The 23,075-nt window shown below is 39.8% G+C and overlaps 1 pseudogene; it reads left to right on the top strand.

Annotated features, from left to right (window-relative positions):
- LOC132488016 (10 kDa heat shock protein, mitochondrial-like) overlaps positions 1–15,070 on the top strand; it is a 43,596-nt pseudogene extending 28,526 nt beyond the window's left edge.
- The last annotated feature ends 8,005 nt before the right edge of the window (positions 15,071–23,075 follow it).

Genomic DNA, 23,075 nt, shown 5'->3' with positions numbered 1-23,075 from the left:
AAGATATCATAGAAATATCAAAGCAGAGATAATTTGTAGGATCAAGATTTGAATAAGGAAAAACCCAAAGAGGTAAGCCTGGTATTTGGAGTGGAGTGTGGCTGAGAAAATGAGAAAGTAAGCAGAGATATTAGTGGTCTCATAGATTCAAGAAGTGCTATGAATACCCAAGCAGTATGTATATACATATGCTTGATAGTAAAGCTGCTAAAATACAAAGACAAAGAGATAATCTTAGATGCCTCCAGAAGAAAAATTACATATGAGCTTCAAAGAAGCAATACTATAGGACTTACAGCTGACTTCTCAACAGAAGTAATGAATCCAGAAGGCAGTGGAATCATATCCTCCAAGTACTGAAAGAAGATAGATAGCTGCCATCCTAGAATTCTATGTCCAGCAAAAATATTCCTCAAAAATGAGGATAAAATAAAAACATATTTAGGCAAGTGAAAATTGAGATTCTTTTAGCAGCAAACATTCTCTTTTGCAAATGTGAAAGAGAAAATTTTAGGAAGAAGAACTATGATCCTAGATGGTATTTGCAGAAAAAGAATGAATGATAAATATGTACATAAATTTAAATATTTACCCTATGAAGCAATAGTTATAATGTCCTGTGGGGCTTGAAATATACAGATACAATTAAGGTACATTACAATAACAGCCCAAAATGTGAGGGGTAAATGGACTTAATGTATTTTTAGTTTCAAGTAATATCAAAGAAGAAATAAAGTAACAATTTATATCTTACTTTTTTTTTAACATCTTTATTGAAGTAAAATTGCTTTACAATGGTGTGTTAGCTTCTGCTGTATAACAAAGTGAATCAGCTATATGTATACATATATCTCCATACCCCCTCCCTCTTGCGTCTCCCTCCCACCCTTCCTATCTCGCCCCTCTAGGTGGTCACAAAACATCGAGCTGATCTCCCTGTGCTATGTGGCTACTTCCCACTAGCTATTTTACATTTGGTAGTGTATATATGTCAATGCCACTCTCTCACTTCATCCCAGCTTACCCTTCCCCCTCCCCATGTCCTCAAGTCCATTCTCTACATCTGCATCTTTATTCCTGTCCTGCCCCTAGGGTCTTCAGAACCTTTTTTATTTTTTTTTAGATTCCATATATATGTGTTAGCATACGGTATTTGTTTTTCTATTTTTGACTTACTTCACTCTGTATGACAGAATCTAGGTCCATCCACCTCACTACAAATAACTCAATTTCATTTCTTTTTATGACTGAGTAATATTCCATTGTATGTATGTGCCACATCTTCTTTATCCATTCACCTGTCGATGGACACTTAGGTTGCTTCCATGTCCTGACTATTATAAATAGAGCTGCAATGAACATTGTGGTACATGACTCTTTTTGAATTATGGTTTTCTCAGGGTATATGCCCAGTAGTGGGATTGCTGGGTCATATGGTAGTTCTATTTTTAGTTTTTTAAGGAACCTCCATACTGTTCTCCATAGTGGCTGTATCAATTTACATTCCCACCAACAGTGCAAGAGGGTTCCCTTTTCTCCACACCTTCTCCAGGATTTATTGTTTGTAGATTTTTTTGATGATGGCCATTCTAACTGGTGTGAGGTGATACCTCATTGTAGTTTTGTTATATCATACTTTAAGTAAACCAGGAATGCATGTTGTAATCTATTGGGCAACTACTAAAAAGAATAGTTTAAAATACATAGATAACAAGTGAAGAGAACTAGAAAATGTAATAACAAAAATGGAATTAATGAATAATAACACAAGGAAGAGAGAAAAGGGAACATAGAACATGTAGAACAAATAGAAAACAAATGGTAAGATGGTAGATTTAAATCCAGATACATTGGTAATTACATTAAATGTAAATTGACTACATTTTTCAGTTAAGAGGCAAAAATTTGAGACTAGATTGAAACAATGACATACTGTTTACACTAGTCACATCTTAAGCATAAGAATACAGATAAGTTGAAAGCAAAAAGATAGAAAAAGATATACTATGTGAACAAAATGAGAAGAAAACTGATGTACTATTATCAGTCAAAGTAGACTTTAAAGCAAGAAGCATTACTGGAGATAATGAAGGATATTTAATTATATATCTCTACAAGACAAAGTTAAAAGGAGAAATAGATAAATCCATACACATAATGAAAAATTTTAATATACTCCACTCAGTAAGCTGATAGAGCAACAGACAAAAAGATCAGTAAGACTATAAGTTAATTGAATAGCATGAGCTAAAAAATTTAACATAGAGAGAACACTTTACCCAACAACTGTAGAATACACATTCTTATCAAACATATATGGAGAATGTATTATCCATATGGAGAAAATTGTCCATATGTTGAGCCATAAATTTAAAATAATTAAAATCATACACAGCTTCTCAGGCTGCAACTGAATTTAATAGAAGTTAATAATAATAAAAAAAACCCTAGAACCCCCCCCAATATTTGGAAATTAAAGAGTATAGTTCTTAATTAGCATAGGTTAAAAATAAAGCATAATGCAAAAGAGAAAATATTCTGAAGTGAATAATAATGAAAATACAACATACCAAAACTTGTAAGATACAGCTAAAGCAGTGTTTAGAGAAAATTTTTATCATTAAATGCATAGGTTTGAAAAAATAAAAAGGCTAAAAATGAATTAGCTAAGCAACCTCTCAAGAAGTTAGGGGAAAATAGCATTATTAGGCCCAAAGAAAGGAGAAGGAGGGAAATAACATAAATAAGAGGAGAAATTAATGAAATAGAAAACAAACATAACAAAATCAGCGGAGTGTACAGAGTTGGGTCCTTGAAAAGTCCAAAAAATTTGATAAAGCCCTAGAAATACTGGATCAAGATGATGCCAAAAGTAGTTCTACCAATTCACATACTCCACCAGCATTTTCTCAGAAGATCCATTGCTCTAATTGACACTCAGTACTGTCAGGGTTTTTGGTTTTTCCTATTTTAGGCATTTTGGAGTGTATGTAATGGTATCTTATTATGGTTTTAATTTTAGTTTCCCTAATGGCTTATGTGGTTGAGCTCACTTTTATATGTTTATTTACAATTTGTAAATCATAGTTATTGTTTATGTTTTGTTGCAACATTTAGATGTTGGATGTGTTTAAAACCAACATACCCAATATTGTATATTTTTCTTATGTCTTCAACAATTTTTTTAAAAAATCAAGTGTAAAATTGAGAAATCTTCAAACACTGTGCTGAAATCATTTGGACCTGAGTTTGTATTTCTAGAAAAATCTAATGTCTGGTCCTCTGCCTTAAGAATTGTGGTGATGGGCAGCGAAATGATTAGTGAGAAAAACCACCTGGTAACGTAAAATGACTTCACTGGCACTATTAGTGTCACAAAGAAATAACTTTGTCTCATCCTTCATTTAAAAATGTTATGGGTACCAGCCCCCCTTCTGGCCTGCAATGGCCAACATGCTTTCATGTGAAAAGCAGAATCTCTATTCACTGTCCATTTTTTGTGTTGCCTGACAAAAAGAAGCTTGTCCTCAGTGGAGTCAAATAAATCACATTTATATTTTTCACTATTTTCTTCAGCACTTAGGCAGTTGGGTTTCCCTCTCCTTTTGAGGCAGAAATTAGCATGTAGGGGATTTATTTGGGGAGTGCTCTTGAGAGGAACACCTGTCGGGGGAAGGGAAGGATGGTAGACTGGGAAGAGGAGAAGCTGAGCTGCAGTGTAGCCACTGCTAGGTGTCAGCCGACCCCGCTGGGAGCTCTGGAGCTGGGATAGCCATTCAGAGTTGTTCTGAGTTGGGGCACTGGGGTGGGGCCTCTGTACTGTGGTGACCAGCCATTGGCTGTGGGCTGACCTGGGAAAGGAGTATGACTATAAGTGGGATAGCTCTCTCCAACCTCGGCTATTCCATCAGGGCAATGCAGCCTGTGGCCACTGCCAACGCTGATCAAATTCACGAGGCACATTATTGAACGTTCAAACGCTCTGTGGATACAGCCATGCTTGGGATGGCCTTTAGGAGCTGCATCTTTTAAAGTTGTCCAGCTCTTTCTTTGCTGTGCTTATAGGCAGTCACGTATGAATACTGAGCCCAAAATACCTACCCTGTTGACATTGTGGCTTATGGAGTACTTCACGTGCCCAAATGTAAGGCAATTGTGTATATAGGCAATACTCTATGAGAAAATAGGGAACAAAAGCCTTTTGGCAATTTGAATATAATATAAACTTTCAGGAATGCAGATGAAACAGCCAAATAGCTATGCATAATATTTACTTTAATTATGTATATTTAAAATCTCATGTTATAAACTCTCATGTGACAATTTTATTCAAAGTCTTTATATGCTTTACCATATCTGTCATCACTGGAGTCAGTTTTTGAGTTTTCTAGAGTTTTTTAGAACACATCACCTTTGTTTCCTTCTAAATTGTTTAAGATACAGTACTTTTGGAATCTCTATATAATAATGAATGACCTTGGAAATTGTACCCTAGGTTAAAAGTAGCCATTTAGTATTTGTGAACTCCATAATCACTTACTTTATTACTTCTTAAATTGTTTGTCTTTTTTTTCTTGAAACAATTGACATATAACTTTGTATAAGTTTAAGGTGTACAATATTTTGATTTGGTACATTTATATATTGCAGTATGATTACAACAGTAGTGTTAGTTAACACCTCTATTATGCCACATGATTATCGTTTCATTTTTATGGTGAAAAAATTAAGATCCAGTCTCTGAGCGACTTTGAAGTTTATAACACAGTATTGTTAACTATAATCACTATGCTGTGTATAGATCCCCAGAACTTATTTACCTACTAGTTACAAGTTTGTTCCCTTAAACAACATCTCTCCTATCTCCCCAGCCCCAGTCCCTGGTAACCACCATTGCAATCTGTTTTTATGAATTTGGCTTTTTTGGATTTCACATATAAGTGATATCGTACAGTATTTACCTTCCTCTGTCTGGCTTATCTCACTTCTCAGTGTTTTTAAAAGGTTTATTCTCAACAATTTCCAACACACGTGACTGAGAGCTCATTTTACTATTAATAATTACTAAATCTGTGTTGAAGTTTTCTTTTTAACTGATGCCATAACTTACCACTATAAGAATATTAAAACAACGTCTTCTCCCAATGGGGTTATTATTGAAAATAAAGCAACTCAGACAGCACTCTGTAATATGAGTGACTTTGTAAAGATTCTAACTTAAGGCAACAGCTTCTTTTCTGAGAGATCATCTGTGGGGAAAAAAGACCTTGCATTATATTTGTGTGTATTCAGCAACCATGAGCTAAATGAAAATTTTTCCTCTGTATAATGGTTTCCAAAGATAAACAGATTGAGAGCTGCCTTAACTTCCCAATTCCACTCTTAAATTTATCTTTATCACATCTTCCCTCTAGTGTCAGAGGAAACCTACTGAAGGTAGGAAAAAGAAGAAGAGATGCGTCATTCAAAGTTGCAACTTGTGGCAAAGATGGTCTCATTATTGCAGCGAAGCTGGGAACGTGGTAAAACCAAATAAACGAAATGACAAATTGCCAAGGAAAAGAAAAAAAGAGAGTGAGCGAGTGGCAACATTCCTTTATCAGAGAAATCAATGATGTGTGTCGTGTCAGTGGCCCTCCGCAGGGGAGAGGCCAGGTGACCCAGGCTTGGTTGAAAGCCCATGACTGAGCCCAAATCCCTTACCACAGCGACCCATCTGCTGAAGCTCCTCTTGAAGACATCTGCACGCCCCCCAACACCACCCCTGGTTCCTAATTCCAATATTCATGTAACATTCTTGCTTCACTTGGCCTCCCTGCAAAGGTGAAGGATCTCTGGAAACATGCTCCTCCCTTGAATTCACTAACTCACCTTCTACACAGCTTTCCTCTTCTCCTTCTGAACACTCCCTTTCCATCTTTTCCAAGGAAATCTCTCATGATTTACTAGTAAAAGTTCTTGTTCCCTAGAATTCCACTGTCTGCCCTCTGCTTAAACTGCATACTCTGCCTAAGCACACTCACTTATCCCTGTAGCTTTATCTGTTGCCTGTAAAGTGAGACCTTCCAGCCAGATAGTTTGGGTTTAAATCTCAAATGAACCATGTTCTAGCTGTAGAATCTCAGAAATGGGTATAATAAAAGGACTGATCTCACAGGACTGTTTAATGATTAAATGAGATCATACATACAACATGTTTAGTACAGTGTCTGGCACATGGTATAAAAACACATGAAATGTCAGCTGCTCTTCTTAGAGTCTATTTCCAGCCAATATCTCCAACCTGAGTTATCTTGCATATTATCATTTAGATGTCCCATAAACACTGCAGATGCAACAGGTTCCATTTAAAACTCATCATCCCACCCTCTCCACCTCACTGTCCCCGCTGTCACCCCATACACACACCCCTAAATATAGTCTTCCTTCAGTAACATACCCTAACGTCAGATAGCATCCTTGAGATGGAGAGCTCATTTGCAATATTTCATTTTGCCAAGTTATTTTGTTATTTCATTTAATGCGATCAGTATCCATACATGTGTTTGAGCCCAAAACCTTTGCCTGATTCTTAACTCCTCTTTCTATCTCCACCCAACACCCTCCCCTTGCTCCAAATTAAGACTTAAGGTAGCAGAAGAGCCACTCCAGACAGAAAGGACAGCGTGTGCAAGCGCTGAATGGGTGAATGGGTGCCACATGTTTGTCTGACTTTCAAAACTGTCTGCTGCCAACACACAATTTCAAGAATGTGTGTGGCAGAATTACAGTCCAAATAAAATAATACCTAATATGTTGTGTCTGTATGTGGTCATTTTTTAATGTGCTTGAATACATTGTCTTATTTGATGTGCAAAAAATCATGTGAGTTGGGCAGGGAAGATATTACTTTTCCCATTTTAATATTTTCTCTTTTTTTTTGACAGTTTTGCTTTATTTATTTATTTATTTATGGCTGTGTTGGGTCTTCGTTTCTGTGCGAGGGCTTTCTCTAGTTGTGGCAAGCGGGGGCCACTCTTCATCGCGGTGCACGGGCCTCTCACTGTCGCGGCCTGTCTTGTTGCGAAGCACAGGCTCCAGACGCGCAGGCTCAGTAGCCGTGGCTCACGGGCCCAGTTGCTCTGCGGCATGTGGGATCTTCCCAGACCAGGGCTCAAACCTGTGTCCCCTGCATTGGCAGGCAGACTCTCAACCACTGCGCCACCAGGGAAGCCCACTTTTCCCATTTTAAAGAGGAGGAAATTGAGCCCCAAAGGGGCCTCAAAGACCTGCTAGAGGTGCATGATCTGAGATCCATGAACGGAGGAGCAGCTCTACCAGTTTTTGGACCTGTGCTCTGTGCACAGTGTGGCCACCTCATCCGACAGTGATCAGGGTATCAAAGCTCATATCCAAACCACTGCCTCCAAATCAAGGGCACTTGCTGTCTGTATTACTCAGGGTTCTCCAGAGACACAGAACCAACAGGAGATACGCATGCATGCATGCACACCCATGCATACACACACATCTTAGAAATGTGTATAATAAACACATAGATCATATAGTATACCGAGTCTCTCTCTCTATATATATATAGATATAGATAGATGATAGATAGATATAGATATATACATATATTTATTGAGAGAGAGAGAGATTGACTTTAAGAAACAAGTTCATGTGATTATAGATGCTTGGTAGGTCCAAAATCTGCAGGGTAGGCCAGCAGTCTGGAGACCCAGGGAACAGTTGATGTTGCAGCTCAAGTCTAAAGGCTGCCTGCTGGCAGAATTCCTTCTTGCTCAGGGGCCATCAGTCTTTGTTCTCTTAAGACCTTCAACTGGGACTTTCCTGGTGGTGCAGTGGTTAAGAATCTGCCTGCCAATGCAGGGGACATGGGTTCAAGCCCTGGTCCAGAAAGATCCCACATGCCGCAGAGCAACTAAGCCCGTGCGCCACAACTACTGAGCCCACATGCCACAACTACTGAAGCCCATGCTCTGCAACAAGAGAAGACACCGCAATGAGAAGCCCGCACACTGCAACAAAGAGTAGCCCCCACTTACCACAACTAGAGAAAGCCCATGTGCAGCAACGAAGACCCAATGCAGCCCAAAATAAATAAAAATAAATAAATAAGTTCATTAAAAAAAGAAAAAAGACCTTCAACTAATTGGATGAGCTCCCCCACCTCCCCCGGCACTGCTCCATGATGGAGAGTAATCTGCTTTACTCAAAGTTCACTGATCTTTGAAAAGCATAAATCAGATCTTATCACTTCCCTGCTGTGGATCCTCCAATGCCCTTCCAACACTTGAAGAATACAATCCAAATTCCTACTGTGCCCACAAGGTTCTCCTTGGGCTACATTCCAAACTCTGCTAACCTAGATTATAAACCTTCTCCTGAGTCTGTCCCCGCCCACCTAGCTAATCCCACCAATACCACTCCCCATTCCTGCTTCTTCCCTTTCAGGAATCCCTGCACATGAAATTAAGATAATTCAAGGAAGGCTTAATTGTGGGACTGTGTACAAAGCGTTGGGTGGGGTGTAGGAAAACCACAGAGATAGTGCAGTGCCTCAGGGCTGTTATCACCTGAAGGAGGGAGCAGTTACAGGACCTTGGAAGAGAAAATGGAGAGGTGTCCCAGGACACCATCAGCCAGCCAGAAACCCCTCCATAAGGACCTGAACTCACTTCAGGTCCTTCATCCAAATCTCCTCCATCCATATCTCCTCCTGGAGCTCCCCACTGGCTTAACCACAACTGGCAGCCATAGAGCACACTGGTGCTCACCAATGTAGTCCCTGCAAGGCAGTCTCCCTTCAGAGAGTAGGGGGCAAAGGGTGGAAGGTAGACCTCAAGGAGCAAATGGAAGGAATAGGGCACAAGGTCCTTAAACAGGTCCAGCGATCTCTCGAGGGGGCGTAGCATGGGAACATCCCTCTATCTGGGTCACCTTCCTCCTTCCTGCCCTCGCCCTAACACTCTCTCCAGCTCTGATGTCCCTTCACTGGGCTATGTGTCCTTACCACGTGTCAATAACACCCTGAACCTCCCCTTATCACACTGAATAGTAATTATATTAATTATCTGGCTCTCCTACCCTGTACAGCTTGTTCATAGTTATTTACCCAGCAAGTTATCTCTGTGCCCTGCACATAGGCACTCAATTTCTGTTGTTGAATTGAATTAACCAGAATTATTTTATGTTCTTTTTTTAAAAAAAATTTTATCGAAGTGAAACAGGAGAGAAGGGGGCAGGGCACAACATTTGAAAGAATGGCATAGCCCAAGGACATGACATAAACTGATTAGAACCAAATGGGTTCAAGATGGCGGACAAGTCGACTTCCACTAGACCTTGAGCCTCAGTATACACTCACTGTAACACATAAGCAAGCTAAATGACACACCCACAGGCGCCATGACAGTTCCAAGACCGACCATAAGGATTAAAACTGGGCGGTGGCCCCATTCCTGGAAATCCCCGCCCCTTCCCCAAAGTAGCTGGAATACTCCTCCCACTCATTAGCCTATGAAATTACCTACCCCTATAAAAACTGACAATCCCATACCCTGGTGCCTTTCTCGCCTTCTGACTTGGCCCACACTCTGTCTGTGGAGTGTGTTTCTCTCTAAATAAATCCACTTCTTACCTATCACTGTCTCTCACTGAATTCTTTCTGCGATGAGACATCAAGAACCTGAGCTTCATGAAGTCCTGAAACCAGGTGTGTGATCTCAGTTGGAAGACAGTGGGTTTAGGTTGTGTTCGAGTCCTGCCATGGAGGTTCAAGTCCCAATCTGAGGTGCACAGTTTCAGAAGTACAGTTGATTTATTGTAACTTCTTACGGAAAATTCCGAACGAACTTTTTGGCCAATCCAATACAATGTTGTGTTAGCATCAGGTGTACAGCAAAGTAATTCAGTATGTATATTCTTCTTCAGATTCTTTTCCATTATAGGTTATTACAAGACATTGAATATAGTTCCCTGTGCTATACAGTAGGTCCTGCTGTTGATCATTTTTTTTAAAATAAATTCATTTTATTTTATTTATTTATTTATTTTTGGCTGCTTTGGGTCTTCATTGCTGCCCGTGGGCTTGTCTCTAGCTGTGGCAAGTGGGGGCTACTCTTCATTGTGGTGCACGGGCTTCTCATTGCGGTGGCTTCTCTTGTTGCAGAGCATGGGCTCTAGGCGCACGGGCTTCAGTAGCTGTGGCACACGGTCTCAGTAGTTGTGGCTCGTGGGCTCTAGAGAGCAGGCTCAGTATTTGTGGCACATGGGCTTAGCTGCTCCGCGGCATGTGGGATCTTCCCGGACCAGGGCTCGAACCCGTGTCCCCTGCATTGGCAGGTGGATTCTTAACCACTGTGCCACCAGGGAAGCCCCTATCTATTTTTTATATAGTAGTGTGCATCTGTTAATCCCAAACTCCTAATTTATCCCTCCCCCACCCCATTTTATGTTCTTAACTTCTATTTTAGCCGTAGTTATATGAAATAAAATTCATATTTTATGGCAAGACAAGACAAATTTAAACATAAATTCTTCTCTGCTCTTTGGCCTCCCTCTCACCCCACTGTGCATTGTGTATCTTCATTATCCATGGATCAGACCTCCCCCGTTGGCAGAAACACCTGCTCAGCCATAAAGAGCAACATTCTCCCAGCACCAACAAGACAACTCCTTAAAAAATAACATTCCTCCTTAATCTTGTAAGAGGTCACGTGACCCACCAGGATTACGCTTAGATCTGGATTATGTGAACTGTCAATAATACGTCATTTGACGCACAGCCCTCTGTCTCAGAAAACTTATATAACTGGGCCTTGATTTCTAACCAGTGGAAGAGTCCTCAGAGCTTTCTGAGATGCTGTTCCCGAGTTATAATCCTCAAATTTGGCTCGAATAAAATTTTCCATTTCTTTCTTAGATTGACTGACTAATTTTTTGTCGACATATATAATACTCACTGACATCCATATTCTTATCACATGTTTGAGCAAATAGGCCAAAGTATCCATTTATACATATTCAAGCCTCAAAGATACTGCAATGTTATTGTCAGCATTTTAAACAACCAATTCATTATCTTTATGTATACTCTTTTCTGCAATATGCACTGTGGATAAGACACTTACCCTCTTTAGGCCACTGGTTTTTTTATCTGTGATAAAAGGGAATTTGGCCAGATGATTTCCATGGTGTCCTCCAACTCAAAATTTCAGAGGTTTTAAGTGAAGGGCTGCATAATCTCCTTAAACTCGGCGCCCACGTCTTACTCGTGGTTGTGTTTCCAGCACTCAGCCGAGGGTTTGGCACGCAGCAGGGACTTGAGAGCACAGCCCAGCTGTGGGGTGTCTGTTCAAACCCAGCTCTGCCACATTCTGGCTGGGTAAACCGAGGCCGTTACCTTAGCCCTTCAGAACCTCAGTCTCCTCCTTTGAAAAGTGGGGCTACTAAATGGGATAATATTGGCAAGGAGCTCAGCACAGAAGCCAACTCACGGTCAACCATCATGGAATGTGGATGACTGTACGAGCCAGTGAATCTGGGATGCTAGACAAATTGCCTAGATTAAACTGTGCACTATTTCTTCAGTATCATGTTCTCTAAAATACTGAGTGATTAACATAACTGTTCCTACTCTCTAGTTCGTAAGTAGATGTAAATTAGTTCCTGGCATTTGTGCCAAAACACGAAATATTACTAAGATGTATGGTTAATAATTATATATACATTTACAGTAGGAGGCATACACTAAATTTATTTATCTTGTTTTTTATGTATAAATAGATACATAAACTGATTATTACACATTTAAATGAACAACAGGCCAAACATTTGCTGAAACTTTTTTGTGGGCAAGAATTTTGTTTCTAATAAAAAGAACTACTCGATTATCATATTGTTACTTAATTATTCCCGAACAAAACAGTCTGAACCTTTATTGAGTTAAACCAGAGCTCAGGAGTTACATTATCTTTCAAACCAAGTTTCTGACTATCTCAATAAATAAGAGAAGGTGTGACAACAAATGTAATGAACAAATGTGACTTTTTCTGCCAATTTTTTCCCTTAACTGTTTATGCTGTTGGTTTTGCCCATCTGGTTTTCATTTGAGAATAGAAATCACTAATCCCACAAACCATCCACTGATTTCTAATCCTAGAAAAGACTGGAATTACTTAGCAGCATAATATGTTTTTCTTTCCTCCTGTGGAAATAAATGTGCAGCTTCATAGTGGATTAAAAAGACAATTGAGAAATTTCCTATTATAAACATGTATGGTATCTTAATTTCCTAGTATAATAGCAGACAGACAAACATAATTAATTATATTTTAAATGCAAATTGCTGACAACTGTTCATCTGGTTGAAATTATTTAAGCCACATCAACTCTAAAGAAAGTCCTACTTTCTAATTCCTATTTTTTTATAAAAATAATTCCATAGGCTTTTCCATACCCAGCAATCTCTTAAAAATTTTACATGATATTTAAAGCACCATTGCTGCAACCCCCATAGAGACATCTAGGCAAATATAAGTGATTTATATGCAGATTTCAACCTATTTACTGAGCTTAATAGTGAGAGACAAAATATTATATGCAAAATGTGTTCATTTAAATTTTTGATCAGATCTTTCTGCTGCTTGATGGCATGAGAAAGTTATATTGGTATAGGAGTAACTACATTTCAGAATAGAAGTCTCATACCACGTTTGTCTGTAATGAAAGACCTGGACAACAATGTGGCTAGATGATCCATCGGTTTCACTCGTCTTCTTGATTGACAAGTGTCACTGCAATGTGACTCAATCCTGAGATTTCCATAGTAAGCACTAAAGTGGCTGAAATTATGACAGCTCTCAAACCAGCAATGCTGTGGGACCCACAGAGATCACCTCATCCATAGGATGCCAGCCACATGTGGTATACAAGATAATTTTAGGAATTACACACACATTGGTTGAAGTTAAAGTTACGTTTGTATATCAATGTGTATTAGAAAAAAACATAACTAGCATATTGAAGCTATGATTTCCTAGATGGTATTACTTAGGAAAAGGATCAGTAATTAAGCAAAAAGTGAGTTGATTAAAGAAAAATATTAACAAAATAATAGTGCAGGTGGCATATGGAAATGACAAAAATAGTGATGGCCATATGTAAGAATGACTAAAATTTAGAAAATACTGACCTACTCCAACCCCTAATTGTATAGGTGAGGAACGTGAGGTCCTGAATAGTTTTAAAGGTTTCCCCAAGATCCTATGGCTTGTCAGAGGCAGTTTGGATTCTACAGTTTACAGCCCCACACTCTATGTATTGCACCTAAGATTGACTATCTTGCCTTTACAACATTTATTTCAGCCTCATGGAGCACACACATCTTTTTCCTGGAAGAATGAGTCAATGAGAAATTCAGATAAATTCTCAAGCTATTTATGTATTTGATGTTGTTCCTTTTTATGGAACAACGGTTGTCCAATGACAATGAGTACAGTTGTCATTGGACCAGAATAAAAAGTGCTAATGAAAGCTGATCTCACTTTCAGCTACATTTTTTTAATTGAATAAATTTGACATGTAACACTGTGTCAGTTTAAGGTGTATAGCCTGTTACTTTCATATATTTATATATTGCAATATAATTGCCATTGTAGCCATATTTATCACATTATGTAATTATAGTACAATATTATTGTCTATATTCATCATACTGTGCATTAGCTCTCTAGGGTTTATTTACTACTCCTTACAAGTTTGTACCCTTAAACATCATCACTCTTATCCCCGCCTTACCCACCAACCCTTGGTGACCATTACACTCTCTGGTTTTTTTACAGGTTTAACTTTTTTAGATTCCACATATAAATGATATCATTTAGTACTTGTCTTTCTCTGACTTATCTCACTTATCACAGTGAGCTACATTTAAACAGAGTAATATTGATTAGGTCTGTGTTGTTAATTATGAGTATAGATGTGGACTATAAGAATGATAAGTTTTGGGCTTCCCTGGTGGCGCAGTGGCTGAGAGTCCGCCTGCCGATGCAGGGGACACGGGTTCGTGCCCCGGTCTGGGAGGATCCCACATGCTGCGGAGCGGCTGGGACCGTGAGCCATGGCCGCTGAGCCTGCGCGTCCGGAGCCTGTGCTCCGCAATGGTAGAGGCCACAACAGTGAGAGGCCCACGTACCACACAAAAAAAATAATAATAATGGTAAGTTTATAATCCTCTATGCATTTTGTTAAACTAACTTGTGAGCCTTCTTACTCAATTCAGCTATGCTTAAAATTTCACTTTTATCCAACACACCAAGGCCCTTGGACATTTTTGCTTTGTATGTGAAGGATATTCTAAGATATAGATTCTATAGTTTCCTGAAAATGGGGGGGTGGAAGTGGGAGGACTCCACATAAATGTCACTGTGCTCCAAGTGATGTGCTGGAGCCATTTTCTACCAGACCATGAGCATTGCTCCCCACCCCACTCCAGCGTTCAGAGATGTCACATTGGTAGCTTGAAATCATTGACCACAGTGGGAGTATTTACACCACAGTAGTTGGCAAACGCTACAAATCAGTGTTTCTTCGTTGAGAGAGTTGACTGTCAAGCATTTACAAGGAAACCACTTTTTTGAGGGTGAGGGGAAGGCAGGCCCTTTTAAAATGAGGCTTGGTGGTCTCTCCTTTCAGTGGTGGCATGAGAGCAGAGTACAAACTGCAAGCTGTGGCGGCCGGAATCCTGGCAGGACAGGCATTTAGAAAGTTTCTTCCCCTCTTTGACTGAGTACTCGTTGAAAGAAATGCAGCCAAAACTGTAACCAAAGGAGGTATTACACTTCCAGAAAAATCACAAGGAAAAGTATTGCAAGCAACGGTAGTAGCTGTTGGATCAGGCTCTAAAGGAAAGGGTAAAGAGATTCAACCAGTTAGCATGAAAGTTGGAGATAAAGTTCTCTCAGAATATGGAGGCACCAAAGTAGTTCTAGACAACAAGGATTATTTCTTATTTGGAGATGGTGACATTCTTGGAAATATGTCGACTGAAATATGTCACTATTGAAATGGCATCACGTGAAGCTGCCCGTTCCACTGAAGTTCTGAAATCTTTCATCGTGTAAATAATGTTCACATTTCTCTGTGTAAAATACACTAATGATATCCAAACTAATGACATCCAGTGTCTCTAAAATTTAGTTTCAGTGTATTGATATAAATGTTTCCAAATAAACGTATATAAATGAAAAACAAAAATGAGGCTTGGGTGCTTTAAGAAATGATACGCAAATTAACTTTTGCACCTGTTAGGGAGTAACAGAAGCAGCACCACCCCTGCTCCAGGCAGCAGGTGAATGGAGGATGCAGAGAGCCTCTGACGGTGTTTGCTTTGCTTTCGGGGGACTATGGTATAATGTGAGCCCTGAGGAAAAAAGCACAGGTCCAAATAATCAGAAATGGCTCTTCTCATTATTCTGCTGACCAGAAAGACCCTGCCTAAGGCTCTTTGGAAAGTAAAGATGACAGGTAATGCCTTCTTCAGAAAGAAGTATTTCTACATAAAAATCCTCATGAACGGGCTAGATGTGTGCCATCCCATAGAACTTTCTGCAGTGACGGGAATGTCCTGTATCCATGCTGTCCAGCAAGGGAGCCACTACATGCAGCTTATTTAACCCTTGAAACGTGGCTGGTCTGAACTGAGACGTGCTGTAAGGGTAAAATACACACTGGATTTCCAAGACTTAGAATGAAAAAAAGAATGTAAAATACCACATGAAAATGTTTATATTGATTACACGTGGAAATGATGATCTTTTGGATAGATTATTAAATATTATATACTATTATTAAAATTAATTTCACCTGTTTCTTTCTACTGTTTTAACGTGGCTACTAGAAAATTTTAAGTTTAAATTTAATATTTAAATTAATGCACACATTATATTTTTATTGGACACCACTGAGCTAGATCATGAAGTTCTGAGTCAGGTGCTATGGAAGAGAGAAGGGTATAGAGAATCAGAAAGGAGGGGCAAGGAAAAACAAAGCTAAATTGTGCACACCTCAGGAGACGGATTTTGTAATGCAACTTCCCCTTCCACATGGAGTGGTAGAATGTTGGGAAAATGCACCACGGGTTGCCTGTATGTGGCCTAGGAGGAGAGGGAGACACACCCAAATATTTAAAACCATGAGCAGTATGGCTGAGTGTCAAGCAGAACCTATATTCCCCTTAATCCTCCTTCCTTTGGTGGATGGGATTAGGACATGGTTTGAGAAGTTTCTACAGAATTCTGTGAGAAACTACGCTCAAATTTTCAGTCCTGCTTCCAGTAGATGTGTCCTATTTCCAGCCCCAATCTGAGAAAAAACATTGTCGTGTTTGTTTGAGAATTTACGTCAGACCATCACCACCTTGAAATCCAGAACCTCTCTTTTAGATGGGGAACCATAAGGCGTAGACTAAGGTGTAAGCACCCTCAGTAAATCAGGAGGGCTGAGGCCATATAGGACTCAGATTTCATTATTTTAATCTCAGGTCTTCCCTTTCTCAAGAAGATTTAAGAAACACAGCACAGTCATTCCAATACACTTGATGTCCAAGACCTATTTTTTGGTCTGTTTTTTAGAAGTAGGGGTGGCTTCTGAATCTGTCATCAAAAGCATCTCATGGAGGGCAAATGCTGCAGCCAGCAGAAAAAAGTTTAATTTCAACATATACAAAAAAGGAAAGATGGGGAAGGGAAATTTTTTTCCTACTGCATAGAAATCCAAACTTTCAAGCCTTCAGCCATAAAGTATGTGCACCTTAATGAGACAAAAGTCACGTTCTAATCAGGAAACTTTGATCAAGTAGAAGTTAAATAACTTCCCACCTGCAAAACCATGAAGAAGGAAGCACAGCAGGAAGCCCTGAGCAGTAGCGAGGCTGGTACACAAATCCTGCCTGTCTCTGCACGCGCCTTCTGGGACTTTAACATTCACCCAGAGAGTGGGAACTATAAAAATAGACGACATGTTTCTGAAGAAGTGAAAGACTTATTGCATAATGGTGGCAAACTCTGTCTGCTAGAACAGAACGACTCTGCATGCAAACAGAAAACTAAAAAATAGCTACCACTCTAGACAAATGTATTTTTGAAATATTCAGCCTCCAGAAAAATGTATGGCTGCATTAGCAGAGTGAAAGCCTCGTCACCTGATATCAGGAAAATGGAGTCACCTTCCCTAGTCCACAAATCTGGCCCATAAATCTGGCTAATTCATGTTGACCCCTCCTGAACTGTAAGTCTCAGAGTTATTTCTCTCCTCTTTCCTTCCTTTTCTCTGTAAGACTTGTACATCAATAGAAAGGAAATAATTTGTGAACAGAAAATATCGATTTTGGCGGAAGCCCTGTAAGGCAGAGATCTACCGCTTCCTTCATTTTCATCGTGGGGAACGAGAGCAACGAGGGAAACATCCAGACGCATCAGGTTGAAGAGGCATCTCCTCTGGTGTCTCCTTTGCTCTCTGCCCTCCCTTTTTCCACGTCCCCTCCAGAGTTTCATGCCGACTGCGTGAGTCTCTGCCAAACCCCTTCTTCCTTGATGACTACCCGTCTGCTGATTCACCGACCCTTACAACAAATATTTATTAAGCAACTAATATGTGCAAAGCCTGGATTAGATGCTTAGAGAGGGGGCTTTGGGGAGGGGGAGAGAGAGATGCAAAGACAATTAAGATATAATAACTTTCTTAAAGGAATTTAAAATCCAGGGGAGATAAATATGAAGATTGTAATAAAATACCGAGTATATCAAGTGCTGTGATTGTGTGGCAGGAAACCAGAAAATGCCCTAGGATAGGGCTTGTCTCAGAGTGCCTGGAAGTCCCATGGGATGCAGGTGGAAGTCTAAATGCCCAATGAATTGAGAGGCCTTTCGGGAAAAAGTAGGGGGGAGAGAGATTAGAGGTGCATAAGATGGCTGCAAATTCAGGGCTTCCAGGTCAGAGTAATGAGACACGCTCACTGCAACAGGGCTGTCAGCTGCATCCCTGAGCCTTACAGGGGGAGGCCCAAGTGGACAGAATCCTTCTATCAATTACATGCCCATGGGGGTATCTATGGCCCAAGATTACATTGTGTCCTTGCTAATAGACCAACTTCATCTCCCTCTGGAGTTACTGTTGGAGCCTATATGGACATGGCACTGACCCACTGTTCTAAGCAGCTGGACAGTCCAGCCAGGAGCTGGACCAAAGAAGATGTGTAAGAGGACAATGTGCATCTGCCATTGTGATTGTCAGCAGCAACCTGGTGGCCTCAGAAGATAGTTCCTTTGAAAGACTTCTCTTTGGCAGGCGTCAGCAATTGTGCCTTCATAGCATCACAGATAGCAGAACAGGAAGGGAGAAAATAAGAGACCCTGGAGGGCAAGGCTAACTGCAGATGAACAAAACTCAGGTGCCCCATGGAGCCTGTGTTCTTTACAACCTGAATGTTTACTGGGCATCACCCATGTGCCTAGCATTGGATTAGACCCTAGGTCCACAAGGACCAACCAGTCAGACACTAGCCCCTGCCCCAAAGGGCTGATGGTCTGCTGGGGGCAAACAAGTATTAACTCATACTTGCATAAATGATTATTTCATTGGGTAAGTGCTCTGAAGGAAAAGCATCGAATTGGGAAAGTATAAAGAAGTTAGGGGCAAGGTCATCTGAGGGGTTATAAATGCTTCCTTGAGGCAAGAAGTAGTTGGGCAAAGGGAGTTGGATGGAGAAGTTCCTACAATTGCAGGCAGGGACAGGACTGGAAAAAAGCTGGTTGTGACTGGTGTTATGGCTCTGTCATTATGCCAAGTCTGGGTACCCTGGAAAAACAGGGTACAAAACCTATAAAAAGGGACTGTGGGGACCCATGGGCAATTGACTTGCAAGAGCTGAGAAGCCTTCTTAGAAAAGGTGGCCTTTTAGCTGAGCTTTGAAATATGAGTAGGGTTTTGAAAGGTGGAGGATGCAGGCAAATGGCATTCCAGAGAGAGGAAGAAACAGTAAAAGCAAACACTAAACATGAAGGGAAGAGATGAGCAATTGTATATCTATACCTATATCATATATATCTACACACACATCCCAATACCATGAGGTAGTTGTTATTTCTGTTTTGCAGATAAGAAATGCAAGGTCTAAAAGATACAAAGGTTGGAAAGACTTGCCCAAGGTCATCAGAGTCTTAGGTGATAGAGCCCACATTTAAACCCCAGTCTAAATCTGCCCCATGTTGCCTTCCTGAAAGCTCATGGCACATAATAAGCCCTCACTAAGTAGCTATCATTATAGATATAAATGTGACAGCAAAAATGATCACGTGATGTGCCCAAGGGCAGTTGGATGAAGAGGGGGGTAACGGGAATTGGGATGGAATAGCAGAAGGAGTCAAGCTTTGAACGTCTGTTAATGTAGCCCATGTGCAGTAGGTATAAAATGATCAAACAGCAAAGTCCATTATCCCAGGATCCTGTAAGGCAGAACCTGCTGTTTCAGTGCCTCCTGGGGTTTGTCCAGAGTCAAGAACATAAAACAACAAAAAAAATAGGAGCAGATTATAGAGATATAATTATAGAGATATATTAATGGTAGTTGATGAATCCTCTGTAGTTGAGGCAGAAAGCCTGAATTTTAAGGACAGAGGTCTGAGACACTGCAGACAGAAGAGTTTGAACACTGTCACGAAACTGGTGCATTTCAGCAAGGGGGTGACAAATCTCATGGGGACATAGGTAGGTTTCCAGAAGTGAACTGCAGACAATAATGAGCGGCAAGGAGCAATGACCACGTACATAGAGGTTGCTGGCTGAGGAGAGGTGGCAGTTAATGCCATAGTCGCATTTTAGAATACCGGAGGTCATGTTAGTAATATGCTTTGTTTCAATGGATGCTTGTCAATATACTGCTCAGTAATTTCATTTAGAGATCAGCCACAGTATTTGCTTAGAAATTTCTCAAAAATCCCTTTTGATTGTCACTCTGATTTTATGAACTCTTTCAGGTTTTTAAAGAAGGGATATCTAATCAACCAGTATGGTCTCAGTGCTCTTGTCCTGGTTAAAATGCTTTAGATATTTGCTTCTTAAGTGGGAGAGTTGGGGTGAGGTGAGGACAGGGCAGGGGACCTTCTTGTTTGGATAAGGCAGATAAACATCTTTCACATAAAGGAATTTGACATTTATTCCATAGTAGATAGAGTCATCAAAAGCATTAGAGTTGGGGCTATGACAATCAGCTCTGTATTTTAGGAGGAAAATCCCAATAGCAGTGTGAAGGATGGATTAGGCCTTTCATGCACTTTTCTTTTTTTTTTAATAAACTTTATTTTATCAAAACTTAACTGCTCCCCTTTAATCAGTATGAGGGTGATATGTATTACAATAAGTATCTTAGTGCCTTACTCCTATTAGCTAATAAAAGTTAATGTAATTGAACTTCAGTTGAATAGTTCCTAGAAATGTAATGACAACCCTTCTAAAAACTGGCTTTTTTTAAACATTTTTATTGCAGTATGATTGCTTTACAATGGTGTGTTAGTTTCTACTTTATAATAAAGTGAATCAGTTATACATATACATATGTTCCCATATCTCTTCCCTCTTGCGTCTCCCTCCCTCCCACCCTCCCAATCCCACCCTTCTAGCTGGTCACAAAGCACTAAGCTGATCTCCCTGTGCTATGCGACTGCTTCCCACTAGTTATCTATTTTACATTTGGTAGTGTATATATGTCCATATATACACTACCACTCTCTCACTTTGTCCCAGCTTACTCTTCCTCCTCCCCATGTACTCAAGTCCATTCTCTAGTAGGTCTGCGTCTTATTCCCTTCTTGCCCCTAGGTTCCTCATGACCTTTTTTTTTAGATTCCATATATATGTGTTAGCATATGTTATTTGTTTTTCTCTTTCTGACTTACTTCACTCTGTATGACAGACTCTAGGTCCATCCACCTCACTACAAATAACTCAATTTCGTTTCTTTTATGGCTGAGTAATAGTCCATTGTATATATGTACCACATCTTCTTTATCCATTCATCTGTCAATGGACACTTAGGTTGCTTCCATGTCCTGGCTATTGTAAATAGAGCTGCAATGAATATTGTGGTACATGACTCTTTTTGAATTATGGTTTTCTCAGGGTATATGCCCAGTAGTGGGATTGCTCGGTCATATGGTAGCTCTATTTTTAGTTTTTTAAGGAACCTCCATACTGTTCTCCATAGTGGCTGTATCAATTTACTTTCCCACCAACAGTGTATGAGGGTTCCCTTTTCTCCACACCCTCTCCAGCACTGTGACAAAAGACCTGTATGCAGAAAATTATAAGACACTGATGAAAGAAATTAAAGATGATACAAATAGATGGAGAGATATACCATGTTCTCAGATTGGAAGAATCAACATTGTGAAAATGACTATACTACCCAAAGCAATCTACAGATTCAATGCAATCCCTATCAAACTACCAGTGGCATTTTTCACAGAACTAGAACAAAAAAATTTCACAATTTGTATGGAAACACAAAAGACCCCGAATAGCCAAAGCAATCTTGAGAAAGAAAAATGGAGCTGGAGGAATCAGGCTCCCAGACTTCAGACTATACTATAAAGCTACAGTAATCAAGACAGTATGGTACTGGCACAAAAACAGAAATATAGATCAATGGAACAGGATAGAAAGCCCAGAGATAAACCCACGCACATATGGCCACCTTATCTTTGATAAAGGAGGCAAGAATATACAATGGAGAAAAGACAGCCTCTTTAATAAGTGGTGCTGGGAAAACTGGACAGCTACATGTAAAAGAATGAAATTAGAACACTCCCTAACACCATACACAAAAATAAACTCAAAATGGATTAAAGACCTAAATATAAGGCCAGACACTATCAAACTCTTAGAGAAAAACATAGGCAGAACACTCTATGACATAAATCACAGCAAAATCCTTTTTGACCCACCTCCTAGAGAAATGGAAATAAAAACAAAAATAAACAAATGGGACATAATGAAACTTAAAAGCTTTTGCACAGCAAAGGAAACCATAAACAAGACCAAAAGACAACCCTCAGAATGGGAGAAAATATTTGCAAATGAAGCAACTGACAAAGGATTAGTCTCCAAAATTTACAAGCAGCTCATGCAGCTCAATATCAAAAAAACAAACAGCCGAGTCCAAAAATGGGCAGAAGACCTAAATAGACATTTCTCCAAAGAAGATATACAGATTGCCAACAAACACATGAAAGAATGCTCAACATCATTAATCATTAGAGAAATGCAAATCAAAACTACAATGCGATATGATCTCACACTGGTCAGAATGGCCATCATCAAAAAACTGACTTTCTTATGAAGGGTATTTTAAGTTCTAGGAGAGAGGGCAGTAGAGCAAACATGTTGGAGAAGGAAAACATTTGATGCTAAAAGTACCACCAAGCATATCAGCCTTTGCCCTTACCATCCAAGTTTTTTCCACTGCTACAGATCACTCAGAAGTATTTGCTACAGTGTGGGATAATGCACTCATTTGAATATTTACATTTGAAAATAACAGAAATAGATTTTTTCTAGAACTTCTTTTTCTGCAGTAAATTTCTGGAAAACACAGCTTTTGCTGTGTTTAAATCAAATTGTTATGACTGTGCTTAAACGTGGCCCTCAGCTCTTCCACATTACACGGTTTTCCTCATTTCCTGGGACTGTGGTTTACTGAGAATTGACATACTTTGGGCAAGAATCTGTATAACAGATCTGTCAGCAGAGGCTGAAAAATAAATTTCATTTCAGACTGCTCTGTGTTTAAATTGTTTGAATGAGTATTGGTTCTCTTATTTCTTACGTTCTGAAACCTGCTTACCACCTGCACCTTTTTCTTTTCCTTCTTTGGATATTCATTCATTCATTCATTCCCTCATTCATTCATTCATTCATTTGTTCCTTTAACGAATATTGGTTGAGGTGTACTTGTGCTGGGTACTGCTCTGGGGATAGAGATAAGAAAGGTCCAGTTCTCGTCATTGAGAACAATG

Source organism: Mesoplodon densirostris, chromosome 4 (genome assembly GCF_025265405.1).
Source record: "Mesoplodon densirostris isolate mMesDen1 chromosome 4, mMesDen1 primary haplotype, whole genome shotgun sequence".
NCBI lineage: Eukaryota > Metazoa > Chordata > Mammalia > Artiodactyla > Ziphiidae > Mesoplodon > Mesoplodon densirostris.
This window is presented reverse-complemented; position numbering and strand designations above follow the sequence as displayed.